The sequence below is a fragment of the Phoenix dactylifera genome, unplaced genomic scaffold (genome assembly GCF_009389715.1).
Source record: "Phoenix dactylifera cultivar Barhee BC4 unplaced genomic scaffold, palm_55x_up_171113_PBpolish2nd_filt_p 000617F, whole genome shotgun sequence".
NCBI lineage: Eukaryota > Viridiplantae > Streptophyta > Magnoliopsida > Arecales > Arecaceae > Phoenix > Phoenix dactylifera.
In genome coordinates, this window is record NW_024068012.1 from 60,041 (window position 1) to 72,358 (window position 12,318).

The 12,318-nt window shown below is 42.9% G+C and overlaps 1 non-coding gene across 1 annotated transcript; it reads right to left on the reverse strand.

Annotated features, from left to right (window-relative positions):
- Nucleotides 1-9,073: 9,073 nt before the first annotated feature.
- LOC120106746 lies at nucleotides 9,074-9,179 on the reverse strand. The gene has a single exon (XR_005508797.1). It is a non-coding gene; the product is annotated as a small nucleolar RNA R71 (small nucleolar RNA).
- Nucleotides 9,180-12,318: the final 3,139 nt, after the last annotated feature.

The following is a 12,318-nucleotide window of genomic DNA, read 5'->3' on the forward strand; positions in this document are numbered from 1 at the left end:
AAAAAATAATAATAAAAAAATTAAAAAATATACATAGAAAAGTGAAGTTAGTCAGGTACATCGAAAAGGGCTACCTATCGTTAAAGATCAGCGGGCTTGTGATGATGAACCCGAGCATAGGTCCGTAGGGGAGTCTTGATGCCTAACACCTTATGCCATCTGGTGTAGGAGTTGTTGACTGAATGCTCGCTACACGGAGGAATCATTACAAGAGTAAAAGTGCATAATTTATTTATAAATGCAAAATAAAAAAATAAAAAAAAATAGAGAAAGAGAAAATAATATTGACCTTGAAAAAAACGATAGTGTGAAAGCCGTCGTTGTAAAAATTCGAGTAAACTGGAATATTACAGATAAAGCCCATGAAGTATTAAAGTAAACATCAACAACTCTCGAAATCCTGCAAGATAGGATGATTTTGAATCAGTGATTAGGTCTTATCTGACCTATTCTTGGAAACTACTAGCTTTAGCAGTATTTTGGGGAATCTAAAGCCTTAGCTTGTGTATGGTCCAGATATCACCGAGCACCCAAGTATAAATAAGTCTTACAACTTTCTAACAGAAACTTAATAAAATAAACTCTTGAGACAACAGTTTGTGGGTATCTGCGCCAAAAACCCTCACGAGACAAAACTCGTCCACTAGGGCCACCTAGGGGTTTAAAGCCTTATTGCATACGATAAATGCAATCGCGATTCCTGCGAAAGTGAGTTAATTTCTTTTTCTATTATTTTTATTTTTATTTTTGCTTGAGGACTAGCAAAATGTAGGTTGGGGGGTGTGATAAGTGCTAAATAATACATAAATTAACCTCATTCTCCTAGCACTTATTATTATTTTAACACACATATTTCGTAAATTTAACCATAAAATATGTGTTACCATCATTGCATAAATTATTAGAAGTAATTCATGTTTGATTGATCTTATTGGTTATGTCCAATATATGCAGGTCGAGTCAAACTTATTTCGGATGATCCCTGAACCCGAATGACACGCACCCCGGTTCAGCCCCACTCCCCTGTTTCTTTTGCATCCAATCGAGCTTAAACTTTCTTTACGTTGTACTATCTGGTCATTATCACATCCGCAATTAGCTATTCAAAGTCTTCTTAAAATTCCATGTCCAAACCAATCCAAGCATCCCAAACAACTTCGTCCCAAGTTCATACAAAGCTATGAGTCCCACTCCCGTGTTCCCCTTCCTTATCCGAACCCCGTAAGGATTCCAAACAACCAAAGCATTATTTCCCAGCCGAGATCAACTTCTAAGCTCAATCCCATTTTTTTTTTCCGTGTCCTCTTCCCGTTCTCTCCCAAGCTTCACGGCATCCATGACAGAGCCGTGTCTCCTCCACGTCATTCCCTTCCGCATCCAAGAACAATCTGTCTCAAGCTTCCCAGATGTCCGTATGTGAGGTCCCAGATTCATCTAACACCCAAGATTCCGAAGCACCCGTGGATCATTCCCTGTTTTCCAGCCATGCCGAGCATCCCGGAAGAAGCTCACGCGACCATAATCCACTCTGTCCGCAAATCCCTCCCTAGCTTCCACATTCATCCTCTTCTCCCTCCACATACCCATCAGCTTCATCTCCCAGCCTTGCATCCTTATCCCTTCTTCGGAACAAATCCCAGCATCAGCTCCGCATTCATCCTTATCCTTCCCAGCCGAATCAAGCAAGTCCCAGCCGCATCCCAGCCGGACGTACATCCCGTTTGTAATCCCACTTATCCCAAAACCATGTCACCTACTTCCCCAATTATCCAGCCTTCATCCCGTTCGCAGATTGATTCCATTCCCATGGATAAGTTCCAGCTCCTCCCAAGCCTCACACAATCCACATCCTCCCCTGTTTCGGAAACAGAACAGAGTTCATCCTCCTTCCCGAGCTTATCCTCCCAAGATAGAGCTGAATCCAACATCCTACCGGATTACTCCCAACGTCCCAAGCCGTTCCCGAGCTTCCTCTCGTTCCGGATTGCTCCCATCATCATCTTCTCGGATCAAACTTCTTCCCCTGCATCCCGAAATTCCAGAACCATTTCCTTCCAGCTCCTTCCGCGTCCGAGATTTTCTCCGCATCCTCCCAGCAGATGCAGCTCATCACGGATCAAAACAATAGCTTATCACGAATCCCGCCCAGCATTCAACCGCATCCGTGATCAGCTTCTTCCAGATTCTTCACGTTCGCGAATCACAGCCAGCAGCCGTCCACGATTCAAGGCTTCTTCCGCATCATCTCTCAGCATGATTCACCGAATCCAGCTCCTACCAACTTCCGCTCCCAGGCATCTGTTCACAGCATTAATCTTCTTCCGAATCCCTTGTTTCACGCATCATTCCGGATGAACTCCATCCATCTTCCGCAATCCAGCAAGATATTCTCCCAGCCGCATTCAGCCGGATCACTCACGTCTTTATCCTCTCATTCGTATCAGCCACAGAGGAGGAGAGAGGGAGTTGGCAGCCTATATAAAGGGGAGTCAATGTGAACAGAGGGGAAAGCGAGGGGCTAGTATCCAATATCCCATCGAGTAATTTATTTGGAGAGAAGAAAAGCCGGTGGAGGAAAGGAAGAAGAGCCAGAAGTGATGGAAGCCTCCTGCGCTGCTGCCGTCCACGCTCTTCACTAAGGCTGGATGCAGCCCTAACAAAGGAACACGAGTTTTATGTATTTAATTTTTATATTCTTGGAGTTGTATGAACTCTCTTACTCTTAAATAAATATTTTTTTCATCTCATATTTAATCCCTGTGACTTTAAATATGATGTTCGTACAACTGTTTTTCATGATCACTGAGTGAATATAAAGATAGTCCATGCTTAAGGAAGATGCAGTATCCTGCCACCTTATTTTAGGGTAGACATTTCATGCCAACTGAAGATGGATTATTTCCAAATTACTTTTGTGAATTTCTATTTAAATGCTTATTAGGCTTGTAGCCAATTGGCATGTTAATCCAAGAATAAATTAAAATACAATTAACCCTTGTTCCGATGTTAGTGGTGAATTCCTTATCCTAGGTTCTCCCAACTGATATTATTATCAATTGCATTTTTTTAAAAAATTTGTTAGTTTAACTTTCTTCACAAACTTTCTTTTTTAAAATATTTTTAAGAAAACAACTGTACCCCAATTCCTGTGGATCGATACCCGTAATCACTATCCTACCAGATACGTGCTATTGCGTGGTTTTTAAAGTTGACTATCAAATGCAAAAATAATATTATATAAATGAAGAGTCTAGAAAAGGCAGTTCATTACATATATTGAACGCGATCCACAATAAATCCAATTAATCTCACAAATCCCTCGCAGAACCTAATATCCAAAAATCATAGTTTTCTTTTAAAATTCATCACAATATATATAAAACTTAAATTTTAACATTCTCCTAGGGCCGACCCTGCAGAAGTGTCTAGCATCCCGGGTTCGGGTTCGGATTTAGGTTCATACCCGTAAACCACCCCCCTCCCCTCTCTTTTTTTTTTCTTTTTTTTTTTCTTCTTTTTTTTCCTTTCCTTTCTCTTCTTCCCTTTCCCTCTTTTCCCGACTCCTCTCTTCTTGGTGGAACAGGGACCGTGACCCCCCCCCTTTCTTCTTCTTCTTCCCTCCTTGGTCAAGTCCAAGGGCAGCCATGGTGGCCGGCCCTGATGGCGACAGGAGGTGGCGGAGCAAAGCCGACCACCCCTGGCGGCTAGTGGCGGCGAACACGGCCGGCGGCGAGTGTTCTCAGGCCGAACAGAGCTTCCATTTTGAACCCAATTTTCGATGATTGATCGGCTCAAGAACCACAATAAATCATGGCTAAACATCATGAAAGGATGGGAGGAAAGTTGGAAGTCCTTACGTCGGCCCCGACGATGGTCCGGTGGCTTTCCTCTTCGGTGACAATGAAGGAAAAGGGTCACCCGTGCGTGCTGTGGCTCGGCTATCCCTTTTCCTCTCTCTCCGACAATGTGAAGAAGACCCTCCTCCTTTCTTCCTTGGGTGTGGCTGATAAGTGCTAAATAATGTATAAATTTATCTATTTTACATAGCACTTATTATTATTGTTATGCGTATATTTTAAATTTAAACATAAGAAAATGTGTTTCCCCTCTTCATTGCATTTTAATAAATTATTAGAGGTAATTCAAGTTTGGTTTAATTTCCTTTATTGATTTAGTCTAATGTGTGTGCAGGTTGAGTCATCCCATTCACGAACTAGTTCCAATCTGTTCCATGTGTGGACTACTTTCTCCCATATGTGCATGAAGCTACCCACTCTTTTATCCACGTTATATTTTCTGTGTACACCAAGCTTCCCAACTTAGCAAAACAAAGGCCTCTCCCATTTTCTCCACGTGTCCAAACTTTCTTTATTTTAGATTCAGAACAAAGCTCTTCCAACCTACCCGAGTGGACCCCAACCACTTTTCTAAAAAAAGAAAAAGAAGAAGAAATATAAATAATAAGAAAATTCACATATCCTCCCTCATTTCCGTATTCATCTCCCACATTATTATTATTTTTTTTCTTTCTTCCCCAGTTTCAGAACAAGCCGCATGATCACCTAAGGATTCTTCCCATTCCCATTCAACCACGTCCTCCCAGATTCTTTGCTCCAAATGTGATCTCCTCCCGCAAGGCAATCCTCCCAGCGTCCGCGAGTCAAGCATCGTCTTCCCAAAGATCAATTTCCAGCCGATTCTGAATCTCAGCATCTTTATCTCCCACAGATAAGAATCCCCTGTTCTACGTCCTCCCCTCTTCCGCTTCCACGATTCAAATCTCTACCTTCCATCTCAGCACCGAACCAAGGGAAGATCTCTTCCCAAAAATCGGCAGATCATCCCTTTCCTTCCCAGCAAACCGAAGCAACCAGATCATCCATTCCTTCCGCGCCCAAAGATTTCATCCAAGCCAAGATCCTCTCCGCTTCACCGTGCCTCAGCTGCACCCGGATTCGTTCCAAGAAGAGATCCCCTCATTCCCAGATCCTCCGCGCGTCCCCAACGCTTTCCAGCCGCATCCCAGATCTCCTCTTCGTGCCAGCCAGCCTTCCACGTTCGCCCGGATCGCCCGGCGGCCGGATTTCAAGCAGCCTTCCGCATCAACGCGTATCAACCGCGTCCAGCTCCTCCCCCTCGATTCCAACGCCAAAACAGGGGAAAGATCGATGATATGCTAAACCGGGTGCCCTTGGAGATATAAAAGGAGGAGCGGATAACGGAGGGAAGAGAGGAGAGAGCACGGTTTGAAGAACAGAGGAGAGGCTCTGTTCGGGAGAAAAGAAGAAAAGAAAGGAGGGGGGAGAGAGTATTTTGGGTATTTTGGGAATAATGGGAGCGGAAGATTTTCATATGAAGATGGGAGGACATTCGGCCACCACGCGCAGCTAAACCTCTAATCTAGGGCTGGATGAAGCCCTAGTAATGTATCAGGGCATTGTATTTCTTACCCTTTTAATCTTTTTGGAGCTTGTTTAAATTCTCATTCTCAATGAAAATTTCTTTTATGATGTTTAAACCTTTAGCATGCCATTTACTATTCATATTTGCTAAAGTAGTCTAAGATGATCCATGTCTAGGAAGATGAGGTGTGCTGCACCCTAGATTAGCATACTTAGATAGACACTCCATGCTATACCGAAGATGGATTGATAGTCAACTTTAAAGACCACGCAATAGCACGTATTTGGTAGGATAGTGATTACGGGTATCGATCCACAGGGATTGGGGTACAGTTGTTTTTCTTTTAAAAAAATAAAATATTTAAAAAGGAAGAGTTGGTGAAGAAAATTAAACTAAGGAATTTTAATAAAGCAAAATGCAATTAAAAAGATATCAGTTTGGGGGAAACCTAGGGCAAGGAATTCACCACTAACATCGGAACAAGGGTTATTTATATTTTAATTTATTCTTGGATAAACATGCAAATTGGCTACAAGCCTAATAAGCATTTAAATAGAAATTCATAAAAGTAATTTAGGCATAATCCATCTTTAGTTAGCATGAAATGTCTACCCTAATCTAAAGTGGCAGCACATCGCATCTTCCTTAAGCATGGACTATCTTATATTTACTTAGTGATCATGAAGAACAATTGTATAAACATCATATTTAAAATCACAGAATTCAAATATGGAATTAAAGAAATATTTATTAAGATCAAAGAAGTTTATACAATTCCAAGAACATAAATCAAAAATACAAAATCCTTGGCCCTTTGTTAGGGCTGCATCCGGCCCTAGAGAGAAGATCAGCCCTGCATGGAGTTGGAGACGGCAGCAGCAGCACAGCAATGGGCTCCCATCTCTCCCTCTTGCGATTTCCTTGAGAACGGCTCATTCTTAGCTCTTAGGGGAAGTTATTCCCAAAATAACCAAGAAATCTTCTCTCTATTTCCTTTCTCTCATTTTTTATTCTCTCATGGGATTCGGCTCACTCCCTCCCCTGTTTCCTCTTCTTCCCGTGGGAAGTCACCTTGAGAAGAACTGTGGAATCAAAGCCCCCGCTTGCTGATCCTTCGATGGGGAAGAAGGAGGAATACCCTTTCCCATCAGAAATCCTTCCTTTATATAGGCAGCCATCTCTTTCTCCTCCTCAAAGATAAGGATGCATGGATTGAACTGATCTAGTCGTTGGAACAGGAAGCCGTTGGATTAGCTCGGTGAAGTGATCCGAAAATGTTGGAGATCTGATTCGGATCCTTGGAGAAAATCTACTTGCTGTTCTGGAACTTGGAGAGCACACAGAAGAAGCCGATGTTGCTGTTCCACGGTTGCATGGGATAAGCTTGTGATCGATGGAGTTAACGATGGGAAGACTCGGTCCTCTGTTCCGCTGCAGCAGGGGAGGATGCAAACGGTTCCTGAGTTCGGTGGGAACAAGAGATTTGGATAAAGAAGATCTTGGAAGAGAGCTCCTTCGTGATGCCTGGGGAGAGGATTCTGTTTCCGAAATAGGGGAGGATGCAGTTGAAGCTTGGGATCAGTGGATACGACTGAACTTGGATGAATATGGATCACAACGAAATGAGAGCTGAGAGAAATCCATGGACGAAGGATTGGTTTTTGATTGGTTTGGATGCTGGGATGATTCATGACCGGGAGGAGATATGGCTGGAGATGAAGCTTGCGGATGAGGTTGATCTGGGAAGGAGTGGTTTCGGAGGGAGGTTGAAGAAGTTAGCTTAGGCTTATCCATGAGATAAGGATGGAGTCGGATCACGGAGAAGATGGGATCCGTAGCAGGGGAGTTTGGTTTGTTCGATGGGATATAGGAGCTGGGAGATTCGGAGAAGAATGGAATGGCGTGGAAGAAACAGGATGGGGTGGAGTTTGGATTCGGAAGTTGGGAGGAAGGGCTGATAGGAACACGAGATGTGTTTGGGAGCGAGCTGTGAGCAGGGACGTTGGGATTGAATGGATTCTGAGTTTGGTTGGCGATGAAGACGGGATGCTACACGTAACAGGGGAGCTGGAATCAGGCCGAAAAAAGAGGATGCTGGGAGATGATCACGGATGGCGAACGGGATGAATGCTGGCTTGATCCGCGAACAGGGGATTTGAGCTCATCCATGGAAGGAATCGGCGGACGATTTGGCTTGATTCGGCTGGGAAGGAATGGGTTGTTGATTGGCTTGGATGTGGGCACGTGAACTTAGGATCGATGCCACATGCTGAGAAAGAAATTTGGAAAGTTTGGACACATGGAAAGACCTATTTTTGATGAATACATGTGTGAAGGAATTGGATGTTAATGGCTGAGATGTGATGCCATGAGTGATGCTCGGAAATGGGGTGCATGTAAATGGGAAGATGAGACTTCCGAGAGATGATCTAATCCGTTGGGTTCATGGGATTTGGGTTCAGGAATTATCCCGAATAAGTTCGAATCGACCTGCATACATTAGGCTCAATTAATATATAATTAAATCAAACTCGAATTAATTTATTAAAATGCAATGATGAGGGTAACACATCTTTTAGTTGAATTTACAAAATATGTGAATTAAAATAATGATAAGTGCTATGAATAAGATATTAATTTATGCATTATTTAGCACTTATCATGGATCTTCCTAAAACTCTTTATGTTTTTATTTTTAAAAAAAAGCTTGTAGCCAATTTGCATGTCTCTCCAAAAGATAAAAAAAATTAAGAACACAGTCCCTGATGCAATGCTATGTGGTGGATTCCAAACCCTAGATCCATCTACTTTGATAAATTTCAATTCGTACTCATAGATTAATTCAGTATAATTAAGTTAGCAAACTCTTCTTTTTGATTTATTATTAAAGAAAAATAACTTATCTCTAATCCCTGTGGACCGACACCCGTAATCACTATCCTACAGGATACGTGCTATTGCGTGGTTTACTTTTGAAATTGAAAGAACCGATCAGTGGCGGCTCTCTTTCGGTGGACTCAAAGGAGAAAGAGGAGAAGCCCTAAAACAGGGGCTCCTCCTTCTTGTTCGGGATGGATCTCTTCAAACCAGCTAGGAGCTGTCTAGTGATTTTAGGACAAATACAAGGATTGATGTGTTTTTCTTTTATTGCATGCTTGACTGATCAAGTACTAGTGTATGCAAGGGAGTCGTTCTAGAGTACGTAACCTATTACCTTTTGACCCTGAAATAGAACGGACCCTTAGGAATATTCGAGCTGAGATCAGAATATTAGAATCATCCCCACCTCCTGAGATGGCTGAAGAACAACCCAAACTCCTGAGGGAGTACTTTACTCCCACCATTTACACTTTCCCATCTTGCATTTGATTACTTGAAGTAGCAGCTGTACAATATGAAATAAAGTCTAGTGTGATCCGAATGCTCCCATCTTTTTATGGGCTCACCAATGAAGATCCATATAAACACCTAGATGAATTCCTTGAGATTTGCACCACTGTCAAGATTCAGAATTTCACTGATGATGCTCTAAAACTTAGATTATTCCCCTTCTCCCTTAAAGATAGAGCCAAGCAATGGCTGAATTCTTTAGAAGCCAATTTGATTCGTTCCTGGGATCAAATGCAACAAGAATTTCTTAAAAAATACTTTCTCATAGGAAGAACGAACCAGTTTAGACATGCCATTACAAGCTTCTCCCAAACCGAGGGAGAAGAATTTCATAAAACTTGGGAGAGATTTCGGGACCTAATCCGTAAATGCCCACATCATCAAATACCTAAATGGTAGCTAGTGCAATGTTTCTATGATGGATTGACTGAACGAAACCGTCAGATGATCGATGCCGCATGCGGGGGGACATTCATGCTTCAAAATGAGCATGAAGCATGGCAATTATTTGAAAATCTTAATGAAAACTCCCTCCACCATGCTTCCTGTTCTCGTCAAGCACCCTCGAGTTCTCAAAGAAAAGGGACCATTTGTGAAATAAGTCATTCTATGGACCTGTCTAGCAAGGTAGATGCATTGTCCCATAAGATTGACCAACTGATGATAGGTGGGCATTTCATTAACTCTTCCCAAGCACAAGTGTGTACTATCTGTTCTAGCCCATCCCACCCTATTCATGAGTGCCCCTCAGCACCCCAATTCCCCGAACTCGTGCAAGAACACATCAATGCTGCTCAAACCCAGCCCAGACCGAGTAATGACCCATTTTTCAATACATATAACCCAGGATGGCGGAATCATCCAAACTTTTCTTGGAAGCAGCAAGCTTCGAATACTGCCCAACCCTACTCCCATAATTTTCAAAACCCTCAGAATTTTCAAACCTCACAAAATATTCATCCCTACTTATGAGAGCACAAAAGTGCGATCTAAGTACAAATTAACTTAGCCTAATGTTAGCAAAATAATGATAAATGATAGGTGTTAACATTTGCATGATTAAATATTTTATCCATAGCACTTATTATAATTTTCATCATTATTTTATACAAATTCATCTCTTTCCAGCTGAACAGATCCCAGCTCTTCTTTAGCCCGCCTCACGCGTGAGCCAGCTCTCTCGAGTTCCAGCCACATCAGCCTTCTCAGATCCAGCGCGTCCCAGGATCCGTGATCTAACCTCCCGCATCCAACTTCTCCTAGCGCATGTGATCAGCTCCTAGCCGTCCATGGTTCATCTCCCATGTATTCCAACAGATCCCAGCATCTGCGTCTCAGTCCCCGGATTGATTCCAAGCTTCATTCGCAGCCGTCACCCCGTGAGTTCGCTTCTTCCACGAGCCCAAGCTCAACCGTCCGCGAGCCGGCTCCATCGCCACATTCTTCCGCTGTCAAATCTCCTCCTGCGAGCCTCCCGTGAAGCTTCCCTCGACCGCATCCCAGCTCTTCTCGGATCTCCTTCCTCCCCGTCTCATCCCATGCATCCATTTGAAGCAGCCCGCGTGCAGCCCATCCGCACATCTTCCGGATTCGCGACCCCAGGAACCACGTCCGTCTTCTCCGCGTGCGAATCTCCCACGTCCTAGCATCACACGAAACATCCAGATCCAGTGATCACATCCAAGATTCCAGCATCCCCACAATCTTCAGCCTTCCCCAGATCCCGCAGGCGTCCGTGATCCACCTTCCAAATCTCAGATTGCCGCGTCTAAGGCTCTGCTGCTCGGCTCCTCCGCATCCGATTCTTCCGGATCCACACGTTCATCCAGCCGTTCGCAAGCATCCACAGTCGTCCATGCGCGTCCAAGCACCATCGATCAATGTCCGCTCCTTCCACGTCCGCTCTGCATTCTTAGCTCGTCTCCACCGCGTGCGAGAAGGTGGGGAGAAGGCTAGCTTGTTATACCTCTCGGCTGGGAAGGGTTTGGGGTAATCCTCATTCGGAAAAACAGAGAGGGAAGAAACAGAGCATCAGCCCTTTTGAGAAAAGAGAAAAAAAAAGGGAAAGAGGGTATCCCCTATTTCCGAAAAGAAAAAGAAAAAAAGAAAAGGGGGATTAATGTGTGAAATGAGTGGCTGATATCTTAGGAAGGGTGATGGAGGAACCTTTGATATATTACTCTTTGAAGTAAACTCTAAACTTTTGCTTTGAATGACTTATATTTACTGATATATTTTTGATCTATGCATAGTTATTTCGTAGATAGCTCTTTAATGGATTATGATTATTGATATATGGATTGCTTTAGTATTTGATTCGTCGTAGACGTAGAAAGCACGATGAATGCTTAGAAATTGAGTTCATATGTTCATGAAACATATACCATGATTAGATCTATCCTACAGTTAATCTTTAATCAAGAACTATAGAGTTTATTTCTTGGATGCAATATCATCAAGGGGGATTCCAGATCCCTACCATCTCTCTGTTTCATTGAACTTTATTTATTTGCATATCATTCTTTGTTTTTAATTTCTGAAAATCAATTGAAAATTACATGTAAAAATTACGCTAATAATCCATGGATCGTTCCTTGAGGATTCGACCTCGGACTTCCAAGATTTTACTACTTGTACGATTCTTCTATACTTGGAAGATTAGTTTCGCGAAAGTATTTTTGCGAACGCGTCACCTACCGTCCCTCGACTCAATTTCAACACACTCCTCCTCCACCCCAAAGAAACACAGCCTTTGAGGAGAAAGTGTGGCACGCCCTTCAAGGTTTGGAAACCATTACACAATTGGTGCACTCTCACACGCAATCCATCGCCAAGCTAGAATCCCAAATGGGGCAACTAGCTAATGCACTGAACAAGCGAGAGGAAGGAAAGCTTCCAAGCCAACCACTAAGTAATCCTAGGGGACAATACATGGCTCAAGAAAAACAACTAAATGCAATCCATCATGAACAAGCCAATGCTTTGACTACCCTAAGGAGTGGACGTGTAGTAAACAATAAGATTGGGGAAGATAACAATAAGGAAGGTGAAGAAGAGGATAGACATGTGTCAAATGAAAATCTAAAACCTTCTTCTTCTTCAGCTAGTCCACCTTCTGCCAAAACTCACATCCCAAAGGCCCCATTTTCTGAAGCTCTTAATTCGCCCTCTCCCTTTGACAGAAAGGGAACTTCACTAGAGGAAATGATGGAGGTTTTTAAACAAGTGAAAATCAACCTTCCGCATCTTAATACTATTAGACAAGTTCCCTCCTATGCCAAATTTCTCAAAGACCTTTGTACCCAAAAGCGAAAATCTAGGACACATGTGCCTAGAAAGGTCTTCCTAACTGAGCAAGTGAGTTCTATTCTCCAATACAACACCCCTCCGAAATTCAAAGATCCTGGTGCTCCCACCATCTCCTGTGTCTTAGAAAGTAATTTCATTGATCGAGCACTCTTAGATCTAGGGGCAAGTGTCAACCTTTTACCTTATTCAGTTTATGAGAAGCTTGGGTTAGGTGAG